This window comes from Stenella coeruleoalba (assembly GCF_951394435.1).
Source record: "Stenella coeruleoalba genome assembly, chromosome: 6".
Taxonomy (NCBI): Eukaryota; Metazoa; Chordata; class Mammalia; order Artiodactyla; family Delphinidae; genus Stenella; species Stenella coeruleoalba.
In genome coordinates, this window is record NC_137151.1 from 54,872,962 (window position 1) to 54,886,026 (window position 13,065).

The 13,065-nt window shown below is 37.2% G+C and overlaps 1 long non-coding RNA gene across 2 annotated transcripts in view; it reads left to right on the plus strand.

The window, feature by feature from the left end:
• Positions 1-13,065, plus strand: part of LOC307188051 — a 165,792-nt gene that overhangs the window by 113,571 nt on the left and 39,156 nt on the right. The window contains exon 3 of one of the 2 annotated variants that reach the window (XR_013828797.1): positions 8,777-10,109. The exons of the other annotated variant lie outside the window; for it this stretch is intronic. This is a non-coding gene — a long non-coding RNA (uncharacterized lncRNA). Of the gene's footprint in view, positions 1-8,776; positions 10,110-13,065 lie in introns of those variants that run through there. 2 annotated transcript variants of the gene reach the window in all.

A 13,065-nucleotide genomic window follows, 5' to 3' on the forward strand; every position in this document is an offset into this window, starting at 1 on the left:
ATTGATGAGTGTAACATCCTCTTCTGTATTGATCCTTTTATTATTATATAATGCTCCTTCTTTTTCTTTGTGGCCTTTGTTTTATAGTCTATTTTGTTTGAGTATTGCTACCCATTTTCTTGTTGTTTCCATTTGCATGAAATATCATTTTCCATCACCTCCGTTCAGTCTCTGTGTGTCTTTCTCCCTGAGGTGAGTCTCTTGTAGGCAGCATGTAGTAGATTCTTGTATTTTTATCCAGTCTGCCATTCTGCATCTTTTGATTGGAGGATTTAGTCCATTGACATTTAAAGTAATTATTGAAAAGTATGTATTGCCATTTTAAACTTTGTTTTCCAGTTGTTTTTGTAGTTCTTTTTTTAAAATTTCTTTTTCTTTTTGTTCTTCCTTTTGTGGTTTGATGACTTTCTTTTGTATAATGCTTGAGCTCCTTTCTTTTTGGTTTTCGTGACCCTATTGTTCATTTTTGATTTATGGTTACCATGGAAATCAAGTATGTTGACCCATGACTACATCTGCTTGCTTTAAAGTGAGTCATTCAAATTCAAACACCTTCTAGAAGATCTACATTTTTATACTCTCCTCTCCCACATTTTGTGAGTTTTGATGTCCTATTTTCATCTTCATGCTTATCCTTTTACTGTTTATTGTAGTTATAATCACTTCTATAACTTTTTGATTGCTTTTAATCTATGTTCTGGCTTATTTAAGTGATCTTCAATCTCTTTACATAGTTGCCTTTCCTATTGTGATTTTTCCCTTTTCTATGGAGTCTTGCTTCTTTTCTATTTAGAGACCCTTCAGTATTTCTTTTAGGGTAGGTTTGGAATTGCTGAATTCATTTAGTTAACTTGACTGAAAAATTATTTATCTCCCCTTCTATTCTAAATGATAATCTTGATGGGTAGAGTATCCTAGGTTGTAGAGTTTTCCCTTTCAGTACTTTGAATATATTATGCCACTCTCTTCTGGCCTGCAAGGTTTCTGTAGAGAAGTCAGCTGATAGCTTGATGGGGGTTCCCTTGTAACTGACTCTTTGTTTTTCTCTTGCTGTCTTTAGAATCTTCTCTTTAACTTTTTTCATGTGTTTGGTGTGAGTCTGTTTGGAGTCACCTTTTTGGGACCCTCTGTTCTTCCTGTACCTGGATATCTGTTTCCTTCTGTAGGTTTGAGAAGTTTTCAGCCATAATTCCTTCAAATACATTTTCAATTCCCTTCACACTCTGTCTTCTCCTTCTGGGACCTCTATTATGCATTGATTGGTACGTTTTATATTATCTCATATGTTGTTATCTTTTTTTTCATTTGTCTTCCTATCAGCTATTCTGATTGGGTTATTTCCATTACTCTATCTTCCAGATCACTTATTTGTTTTTCTATGTCATTTAGTCTGCTATTCATTGCTTCTAGATTGGTTTTTATCATGACAATTGAGTTACCTAATTTCGATTGGTTCCTCTTCATAGTTTCTAGTTCCTCATTACAGTGATCTGCATTTTTATCAATAATCTTTCTTAATTCCTTTAGCATTTTCATTACCTCCTTTTTGAACTCAGGGTCTAGTAGATTGGTGAGGTCTGTTTCATTATTCTTTTGGGAGATTTCACTTGTTCTTTTTTGATTGAAAATAGTTCCTCTGCTTTTTCATTTTACTTAACGTTCTCCTAAATTCATAGAGACAGAGGTAGTTATCTACTGTGGTCTTGAAGGGGTGTTTTTATGTGGGAGAGTCCTTGTATAGATTATATATGTCCAATATTTGTGATACAGGGCTGGTTTCGTTATGGATGCCAGCCACGTCTTTCCTCAGAGTGTGCTGGCCATTATCTCTTTGATAGGGGGTGTGATTTGTGTTGTAGTATCTAGAGCCTGTGCAGGATGTGACGTGGGGCTTACTCTTTGCTCTGTGGCTGTCACTGCCCTGTTGGGGGCGGGGTTTGCTCCCTAGTTGTTGGAGTAGCAGCACTGAGGCTCAGGTTCAGTCAGGCTCCATTGCCCTCGAGTGTGTGCCCTACCTCAAAGGAGGTTATTGCTGAAGCAAGTCAGGCCTGTTTGGTCACAGACGACCTATGCACCGCCTGTATAGATGTCCATAGTTCTGCTCAGAACAGCCCAGGGTTGCATCTCTTTCTCTGTTTGGTTTGTCCCAAATCTAGTGCAAGATTGTGGTGTGGAATAGGCTGTGGTTGGGAGTTGGGGCATTGTGGCTTCAGGAATTGTTGGGGTGCCACTGCTGCCTGAGATCTAGGCTGCCTCTGGCAGACTTCTCCCAATTGATCTGCCCCAGATCTACTGCTTAGCTGTGGTGTGGAGTGGGCAGAGCTGGGCATTCTCATGGGAAGCAAGCCACTGTGTACTCCTGCCCAGGACCTGTCTACCCAAGACTCAGCACTCAGTTGTTGCATGCTCTTGAGGAGCTGCCCACTGTGTGTGCTGTCAGTGTCCACTGCAGCCCCACCCACTACCCGATGTTTGCACTGACAGTGGGCTCTGGGCCTCGACGCAGATCACACCCCAGGCGCTCCAGTCTGTCTCTGCATAGCTAGACAAAATCTTTGCCCAGATCTTGTGCCAGGCTGTGGTGTGGAGTGAGCAGGGTTGGGGTGTTCACGCTTTCAGATTGGGATGTGCAGTGAGATTGCAGTTACCAGTGCAGGGCTTTTCTCTCCCTTGACTGTGGACTACTCGTGAGTAGAGTCTAGGCTTCTCCAGCCCTTCTATCTGCCTCAGCAGATTTCCCAGCAGGCAAGGGGGCTTATCTCCTCCATGCAGGACCCCAGGACTAGGATGCCCAGATTGTAGCTCACCCTGCTCATTCTTCAAGATGAGGGCCCACCTGTGTGGACCTTCTTTTTCTTATAGATCACTCCAATGCGTGCACGTCCCAAGCTAATGCCATTTTTCCCCCCATCCTACCCAGGTATATGGAGATCTTTTTCACAGGTTTGGTTGTATAGGATTTCCTCTGCCACTATCCAATTAGTGTTCTGTGAGAATTGTTCCACATGTAGATATATTTTTCATGTGTTTGTGGGGGGAGGTGAGTTCTACATCCTTCTACTCTGCCGTCTTGATATCCCCCTCATTTTTCCTTGGTAAATCTATTTTAATTTTTTTTGAGGAATCTCCATATTGTTTTCTGTGGTGGTTGAACAAATTTACATTCTCACCAACAGTGTGCAAGGGTTCTCTCTCCTCCACATCATCACCAGCCCTTATTTCTTGTGTTCTTGTTGATAACCATTGTAACAGGTGTGAGGCGATAGCTCGTGGTTTTGACTTTCATTTTCCTGATTAGTGATATTAAGCATTTTTCATGTACCTGTTGGCCATTTGGATGTCTTCTTTGGAAAACTACTTAGGTCTTCCAAAGTATTTTTAATTGGATTTTATTCTGTTATTGAGTTTTATGAGTTCTTATATATATTTTAGATATTAGCCTTTTGTCTAATGTATGGTTTGTAAAACTTTTCTCCCATTCTCTAGATTGCATTTTCATTTTTTTAATTGTTTCTTTTGCTGTGCAGAAGTTTTAAAGTTTGGTGTAGTCCCATTTGTTGATTTTTGCTTTAGTTGTTTGTGCTTTTTAGTGTCATATCCAAAAAATCATTGCTAAGATCAATGTTGAGGAGATTCTTCCTACATTTTTTCTAGGAGTTTTATAGTATCAGGTCTTAAGTTTAAGTCTTTGATCCATTTCAAGTTAATTTTTGTGAGTGGTATAAGAGAGGGGTCCACTTTTATTGTTCTGCATGTGTTTATCCAGTTTTCCCAACACCATTTGTTAAAGAGACTATCCTTTCCCCATTGGGTTTCTTGGCCTCTTTGTCAAGTTTTAATTGACCATATATCCAGGGGTTTAATTCTGGGCTTTCTGTTCTGTTCAATTGGTCTATGTCTATTTTTGTGCCAATACCATATTGTTTTTATTACTATAGCTTTGTGGTACAGTTTGAAATTAGGAAGTGTGATACCTCTGCCTTTGTTATTCAGTATTGCTTTGGCTATTTAAAGTCTTTTGTGGTTTCATACAAATCTTAGGATTGCTTTTCCTACTTCTGTGAAGAATGCCATTGGTATTTTGATGGGCTTTGCATTAAATCTATAAATGGCTTTGGATAGTGTGGACATTAGAACAATAACTCTTCCGATCCATGAACATAGGATGTCTTGCCATCTGTTTGTGTCCTCTTTGATTTCTTTCAGCAAAGTCTTATAATTTTATTATATAGATCTTTCACTTCCTTAATTAAATTTATTTCTAAGTATTGATTTTGGTGCCAGTGTGACTGAAATCATTTTATTTTTCAGATGCTTCATCATTACTGTATAGAAAAGCAATTGATTTCTGTACGTTGATTTTGTATCCTGCAACTTTAATAAAATTTTTGGTTATTTCCAACACTTTTTTGGTTGAGTCTTTGGCATTTTTATGTACAAAATCAAATAGCATCTGCAAATAGCACCAATTCTACTTATTCCTTTCCAATTTGTATGTCATTTATTTGTCTTACCTAATTGCTCTAGCTAGGACTTCCACTACTATATTGAATAAAAGTGGTGAGAGTGAGCATCCTTCTGCTGTTCCTGATCTTAGAGGGAAACTTTCAACCTTTCACCATTGAGTATGATTTAGCTTCGGGTTTGTTGAATATGGCCTTTATTATGTTGAGGTATATTCCTTCTATACCTCGTTTTTTGAGGGTTTTTACCATGGAATGTTGTTGTATTTTGTCAGACACTTTTTCTCTGCATACTAGATGATCATGCGATTTTTATCTTTCATTATGTTAATGTGATGTATTACATTTATTGATTTGTGTATGGCAAACCATCCTTGTATCCCTGGGATAAATCCTACTTGGTCATTGTATACAAACTTTTTAATGTGTTCTTGAAATAAGTTTGCTAATATTGAGAATTTTTGCATTTATATTTATCAGAAATAGTCTAGTTTTCTTGTGGTGTCCTTATCTTGCTTTTGTATCAGGGTAACACTGGCCTTGTAGAATACATTTGAAAGTGTTCCGTCTTTCCGACTTTTTTGGAAGCTTGAGGAGAATGGGTCTTAATTCTTTTTTAAATGTTTGGTAGAATTCACTAGTGAAACCATCTGATCCTGGGGTTTTCCGTGTTGGGAGGTTTCTTATTCAATCTCTTTATTGTTATTGCTTTGTTCCAATGTTCTATTTCTTCCTGATTCAGTCTTGGTAGGTTGCGTGTTTCTAGAAATTTATCCATTTCTTCGAGTTTATCTAATTTTTTGGCACATAATTATTCATAATAGTCTTTTACGACCCTATTTATTTCTATAGTATCAGATGTAATGTCTCTTCTTTCAATTTTGATTTTACTTGAGTTTTCTCTTTTTTTTTAGTCTAGCTGAAAGTGTGTTTATTTTATCTTTTAGAAGAATTGGCTCTTAATTTCACTGATCTTTTGATTTTCTGGTCTCTATTTCATTTATTTCTGTTCTGATCCTTATTTCCTTCCTTCTGCTAAATTTGGGCTTAATTTGTTCTTCTTTTTCTACTCCCTTGTGTAAATTTAGGTTATTTATTTCAGATCTAATTTTTTAATATATGCATTTTTTCATTATAAACTTTCTCTTATGAACCATTTTTGCTGCATCCCATGAGTTTTGATATGTTGTATTTACATTTTCATTTGTTTTGAGATAATTTATTTCCCCTTTGATTTCTTCTTGACCCATTGGTTGTTCAGAAGTGTGTTGTTTGATTCACATATATGTAGATTTTCCACCTTTCCCCTGTTTTCTAGTTTTATACTGTCGTGGTCAGAAAAGATAGCTGGTTTGATTTCAATCTTCTTAAATTTGCTAAAATTTGTTTTGTGTCCTATTATATGATGTATTCTGGAGATTGTTTTGTGTGCATTCATGAAGAATGTGTATTCTGTTGCTGTTGGATGGAATATTCTATAAATGTCTGTTAAACCCTTTTGTTCTAAAGTATGGTTCAATTCAAATGTTTCCTTGTTTTCTGTCTGGATGGCCTATACATTGCTAACAGTGCAGTATTGAAATCCCCTATTATTATATTGTTGTTTCTTTATCTGTTTAAATATGTTAATATTGATATTTGCTTAATATACTTCAGTACTCTTTTTTTTAATTTTTAAAAAACTTTTTGAAGTATAGTTGATTTCCAATGTTGTGTGTGTTTCAGGTGTACAGCAAAGCAATTCAGTTATATATATATATATATATATATATATATATATATATATATATATATATATATATATATATATATATATATATACACACACACACACACACACACATACATATGTATACACAAACACACATATACATTTAGGTTGCTGCCATGTCTTGGCTATTGTAAATAGCAATGCAATGAACATTGGGGTATCTTTTCGAGTTATGGTTTTCTCCAGATATATGCACAGGAGTAGGATTGCAGGATCATATGTTAACTCTACTTTTAGTTTTTTAAGGAACCTCCATACTGTTCTCCATAGTGGCTGTACCAATTTACATTCCCACCAAGAGTGGAGGGAGGAGGGTTCCCGTTTCTCCACATGCTGTCCAGCATTTATTATTTGTAGATTTTTTGATGATGGCCATTCTGACTGGTGTGAGGTGATACCTCATTGTAGTTTTGATTTGCATTTCTCTAAGAATTACTGATGACGAGCATCTCTTCATGTGCCTTTTGGCCATCTGTATGCCCTCTTTTGAGAAATGTCTATTTAGATCTGTCCATTTTTTGATTGGGTTGTTAGTTTTTTTGAAATGGAGCTGTATGAGCTGTTTGTGTATTTTGGAGATTGATCCCTTGTTGGTTGCATAGTTTGCAAATATTTCCTCCCATTCCATAGGTTGTCTTTTTGTTTATGGTTTTCTTTGCTGTACAAAAAATTTTAAGTTTAATTAGATCCCATTTGTTTATTTTTGTTTTTATTACCATTACTCTAGGAGACAGATCCAAAAAGATACTGCTGCAATTTATGTCAAATTGTGTCCTGCCTATGTTTTCCTTGAGGAGTTCTATTATCCAGTACTACATTTAGGTCTTTAATCCACTTCGAGTTTGGTTCTGTGCATGGTGTTAGAGAATGTTCTAATTTCATTCTTTTAGATGTAGCTGTCCAGTTTTCCAGCATCACTTATTGAAGAGACTGTCTTTTCTCCATTGTATATTCTTGCCTCCTTTGTTGTAGATTAATTGACCATAGGTGCGTGGGTTTATTACTGTGCTCTCTATCCTATTCCATTGATCTATATTTCTGTTTCTGTGCCAGTACCATACTGTTTTGATGATTGTAGCTTTGTAGTATAGTGTGAACTCAGAGAGCCTGATTCCACCAGCTCCTTTTTTTTTTTTTTCCCTCAAGATTGCTTTGACTATTGGGAGTCTTTTGTGTTTCTATACAAATTTTTAAAAATTTTGTTCTAATTCTGTGAAAAATGCCATCGGTAATTTGATAAGGATTGCGTTGAATCTGTAGATTGCTTTGGCAGTATAGTCATTTTGACAATATTGATTCTTCAAATCCCAGATCATGGTATATCTTTCCATGTATTTGTATCATCTTTGATTTCTTACATCAGTGTCTTATAGTTTTCTGAGTATAGGTCTTTACCTTCTTGGGTAGGTTTATTCCTAGGTATTTTATTCTTTTTGATGCAATGGTAAATGGGATTGTTTCCTTAATTTCCCTTTCTGATCTTTTGTTGTAGTGCATAGAAATCTAACAGATTTCTGTGTGTTAATTTTGTATCCTGAAACTTTACCAAATTCAATGATGAGCTCTCGTAGTTTTCTGGTGGCATCTTTAGGATTTTCTATGTATACTATCATGTCATCTGCAAACAGTGACAGTTTTACATCTTCTCTTCCAATTTGGATTCCTTTTTCTTTTTCTTCTGATTATTGACTTTGAATAAAAGTGGCATGAGTGGACATCCTTGTCTTGTTCCTGATCTTAGAGGAAATGCTTTCAGCTTTTCACTGTTGAGTATGATGGTAGCTGTCGGTTTGTCATATATGGCCTTTATTATATTGAGGTATGTTCCCTCTGTGCCCACTTTCTGGAGAGTTTTTTTCATAAATGGATGCTCAATTTTATCCAAAGCTTTTTCTTCATTTATTGAGATGATCATGTTTTTTATTCTTCAATTTGTTAATATGGTGTATCACACTGATTGATTTGCAGATATTGAAAAATCCTTGCATCCCTGGGATAAATCCCACTTGATCATGGTGTATGATTCTTTTAATGTATAGTTGGATTTGCTTTGCTAGTATTTTGATGAAAATTTTTACGTCTATGCTCATCAGTGATACTGGCCTGTAATTTTCTTTTTTTGTGTGGTATGTTTGCCTGGTTTTAGTATCATTGTGATTCTGGCTTAATAGAATGAGTCTGGAAGTATTCCTTCCTCTGTAATTTTTTGGAATAGTTTCAGAAGGATAGTTGTTAACTCTTCTCTAAATGTTTGGTAGAATTTGCCTGTGAAGCCATCTGATCCTGGACTTTTGTTTTTTGAAAGGTTTTTAATCACAGATTCAATTTCAGTACTTGAAATTGGTCTGTTCATATTTTATATTTCTTCCTGGTTCAGACTTGGGAGGCTGTACCTTTCTAAGAATTTGTCCATTTCTTCTACGTTGTCCATTTTATTGACGTATAGTTGCTCATAGTAGTCTCTTACAATCCTTTGTACAGTAAGTCCCCTACATACGAACCTTCAAGTTGTGAACTTTCAAAGATGCAAATATGCTTTCAGATGAGGAGTCCAAAGAGGTCTTCAGCAACTTAGTGACCCTCAGTGAGAAGCTGGAGATAGATGTGCAAGAGAACAACTTCATTGAACTCCTTGCTGTGCAACATAAGGAGCTTACTTACGAAGACCTGATGGAATTGGAGGCCCAAAGAAGGGATGAAGGAGAGACAAGAGGAAGAAGAAATAACTGAAGAACAAAGAGATTCATGAGGCAGGAAATGGCAAGGGGATTTTCTTTATTTGAGGAGGCACTGTTAGTTTTTGAGGCATAGGACCGTGATGTAGAACGGTACACGAAGGTTGCAGCAGCCATTCGGAATGCAATCCAGTGCTACCATGTCATCTATGACAAGAAAAAAAGAGCTACTACCCTGACATCACTGGATTGTTTTTTTCAAGAGGGTAGAGTTAAATCCAGCAAAGAATGAGAACCTGTGCCATCAACGTCAGGCATGAGTGTAACTGCAGCTTGCCCTCTGTCTCCTATTGCTGACGATCCTTCAGCTCTACCATCTCCCACTTCCTCTCCCTCCTCCAGTCAGTAACTCTTCTTGCCTGTTCACTTGATGCCAGCCCCTGTATGCCAGCTGTTGTACTGTGCTACTGTACTTTTCAAGGTACTGTACTGTAAGATTTAAAATGTTTTATTTTTGTTTGTTTTTTATGTATTATTTGTGTGAAAAGTATTATAAACCTATTACAGTACAGTACTCTATAGCCAATTGTGTTAGTTGGGTACCTAGGCTAGCTTTGTTGGACTTATGAACAAATTGGACTTACGGACACGCTCTCGGAACAGCACTCGTTCACATATAGGGGACTTACTGTATTTCTTTGATGTCAATTATAATTTTTCCTTTTTCACTTCTGATTTTATTGATTTGGGCCCTCTCCCTTTTTTTCTTGATGAGTCTGGCTAAACGTTTATCAATTTTGTTTATCTTTTCAAAGAACCAGGTTTTAATTTCATTGATCTTTTCTATTGTTTTCTTAGTCTCTGTTTCATTTATCTCTGCTCTGATCTTTATGATTTCTTTCCTTCTACTAACTTTGGGTTTTGTTTTTCTCTCTCTAGTTGCTTTAGTTGTAAGATTGAGTTGTTTGAGATTTTTCTTCTTTTTTAAGGTAAGCCTGTATCATTATAAATTTCCCTCTTAGAACTGCTTTTGCTGCATCCCATAGGTTTTGGATCATCGTGTTTTCATTTTCACTTGCCTCTAGGTGTATTTTTTTTAATTTCCTCTTTGATTTCTTTAGTGATCCATTGGTTGTTTAGTAGAATATTGTTTAGCCTCCACATGTTTGCGTTTTTGCAGTTATTTTCTTATAGGTGATTTCTAATCTCATAGTATTATGGCTGGAAAAGATGCTTGATATGATTTGAATTTTCTTAAATTTACCGAGGCTTTCTTTGTAGCCTGGCATTTGATCTATCCTGGAGAATGTTCCATGGGCACTTGAGAAGAATGCATATTCTGCTGCTTTAGGATGGAATGCTCTATAGATACCAATTAAGTCCATCTGGTCTAATATGTTACTTAAGGCCTGTGTTTCCTTATTGATTTTCTGTCTGGATGATCTGCCCATTGATGTAAGTGGGTTGTTAAAGTCCCCCACCATTATTGTGTTACTGTCAATTTCTCCTTTTACATCTGTTAACATTTGCCTTATAAATTGAGGTGCTCCTGTGTTGAGGCATATATTGATATATTTATAATTGTTGTGTCTTCTTCTTGGATTGGTCCCTTGATCATTATATAGTGTCCTTCTTTGTCTCTTGTAACAGTCTTTATGTTAAAGTCTATTTTGTCTGATATGAGTATTGCTACTCCAGGTTTCTTTTGATTTCCGTTTTCCATTTCAGTGTGTATATGTCCCTAGATCTGAAGTGGGTCTCTTGAGACAGCATATGTGTCTTATTTCTGTATCAATTCAGCCAGTTTGTGTCTTTTGGTTGGTGCATTTAATCCATTTACATTTAAGATAATTATCAATATGTATGTTTTTATTGCCATTTTGTTAATTGTTTTGGATCTGATTTGTAGATCTTTTTTCTTCCCTTCCTCTTTTGTTCTCTTGTGATTTGATAACTATTTTTAGTGTTGTATTCAAATTCCTTTTTCTTTTTTTGTGTATATCTATTATAGATTTTTGGTTTGCAGTTACCATGAGGTTTTGATATAGCAGTCTATATAAATACATGATTGTTTTAAGTTGCTGATTTCTTAATTTCAAATGCATTTCAAATATCCTCCATTTGTATTCTCTTCTTCTCACGATTACTGGTTTTGATATATTTGTGGATGATTTCCCACCTTTACTATATGCCTTTAATGGTGAGCTTTTCCATTATGTAATTTTCTTGTTTCTAGTTGTGGCCTTTTCTTTTCCACCTAGAGAAGGTCCTTTAACATTTGTTATAAAGCTAGTTTGGTGGTGCTGAATTCTTTTAACTTTTGCTTGTCTGTAAAGCTTTTGATTTCTCCACTGAATCTGAACAACAGTCTTGCTGGGTTGAGTGTTCTTGGTTGTAGGTTGTTTCTTCTCATCACTTTAAATATATTGTGCCACTCCCTTCTGGCCTGCAGAGTTTCTGCTGAAAACTCAGCTGATAACCTTATGGGGATTCCCTTGTATATTATTTGTTGCTTTTCCCTTGTTGCTTTTAATATTTTCTATTTTTCTTTAGTTTTTGTCAGTTTGATTAATATGTGTCTCAGTGTGTTCCTCCTTGGGTTAATCCTGCCTGGGACTCTGCTCTTCCTGGACTTGGGTGACTGTTTCCTTTCCCATGTTAGGAACGTTTTCAGCTATTATCTCTTCAAATATTTTCTCAGGCACTCTCTCTTCTCCTTCTCAGGTCCCTATAATGCGAATGTTTGTGTGTTTAATGTTGTCCCAGAGGTCTCTTAAACTGTTTTCATTTTTCATTCTTTTTTCTTTATTCTGTTCCGTGGTATTGATTTCTCCCATTCTGTCTTCCAGCTCACTTATCTGTTCTTCTGACTCATTTATTCTGCTACTATTGATTCCTTCTGGTGTATTTTTCATTTCAGTTATTGTATTCTTCAACACTGTTTGGTTGTTCTTTATATTTTCTAAATCTTTGTTAAAACTTTCTTGTAACTTCTCACACTGTGCATCCATTCTTTTTCCAAGATCCTGGATCATCTTTATGATCATTATTCCGAAGTTTTTCTCTGGTAGATTGCCTGTTTCCACTTCACTTAGTTGTTCTTCTGGGGTTTTATCTTGTTCCTTTGTCTTGAACATATTCCTCTCCCATCTCATTTTGTCTAAATTTCTGTGTTTGTGGACTCAGTTCTGCAGACTGCTCGACTGTAGTATTCTTGCTTCTGGGTCTGCCCCCCTGGTGGGTGATGCTGGTCTAGAGGCTTGTGCAGGCTTCCTGGTGGGAGGGGCCAGTGCCTGCCCACTGATGGGCAGGACTGTGTCAAGAGGTGGCCATGGGCTCAGGAAGTTTTCAGGCAGCCTGTCTGCTGATGGGTGGGACAGTGTTCCCACCCTCTTGGTTGTTTGGCTTGAGGTATCCCAGCACTGGAGCCTACAGGCTGTTGGGTGGGGCCAGGTCTTGGTGCTAATGACCCAAGCAAGATGTCTGGCTCCTCGAGAGTTCACATAGCTGAGCACTCCCCAAAATCTCCACCACCAGTGTCCATGTCCCCAGGAAAAGCCACAGCCACACCTCCGCTTCCCCAGGAGACCCTCCAAGACCAGCATGTAGGTCCAGCTAAGGCTCCTATGAAGTCACTGCCTTTGCCTTGGGTCCCAGTATGGGTGAGACCTGTGTGCACCCTCCTAGAGTGGAGTCTCCAGTTCCCCCAGTCCTGTGGAGCTCCTGCAATCAAGCCCTGCTGGCAATCAAAGCCAAATACTTTGGGGGCTCCTCCCCCCAATGCCAGACCCCATGCTGGGGAGCCTGACATGGGGCTCAGAACTTTCACTCCTGTGGGAGAACTTCTGTGATATAATTATTCTCCAGTTTGTGGATCGCTTATCCAGGAGGTATGGGATTTGATTATAATGCAAGTTCACCCCTCCTACGGTTTTGTGGTTTCTTCTTTACATCCTTGGATGTAGAATATCTTTTTTGGCAGGTTCCAGTCTTTTTTATCAATGGCTGTTCAGCAGTTAGTTGTGTTTCTGGTGTGCTCAAGAGAGGAGGTGAGCCCAAGGTCCTTCTACTTTGCCATCTTTTTCATCATCTGTTTATTTCAGCGTTCTGATGTTGGGTGCATGTATATTTGGTTGTTGTATCTTCTTGATGTATT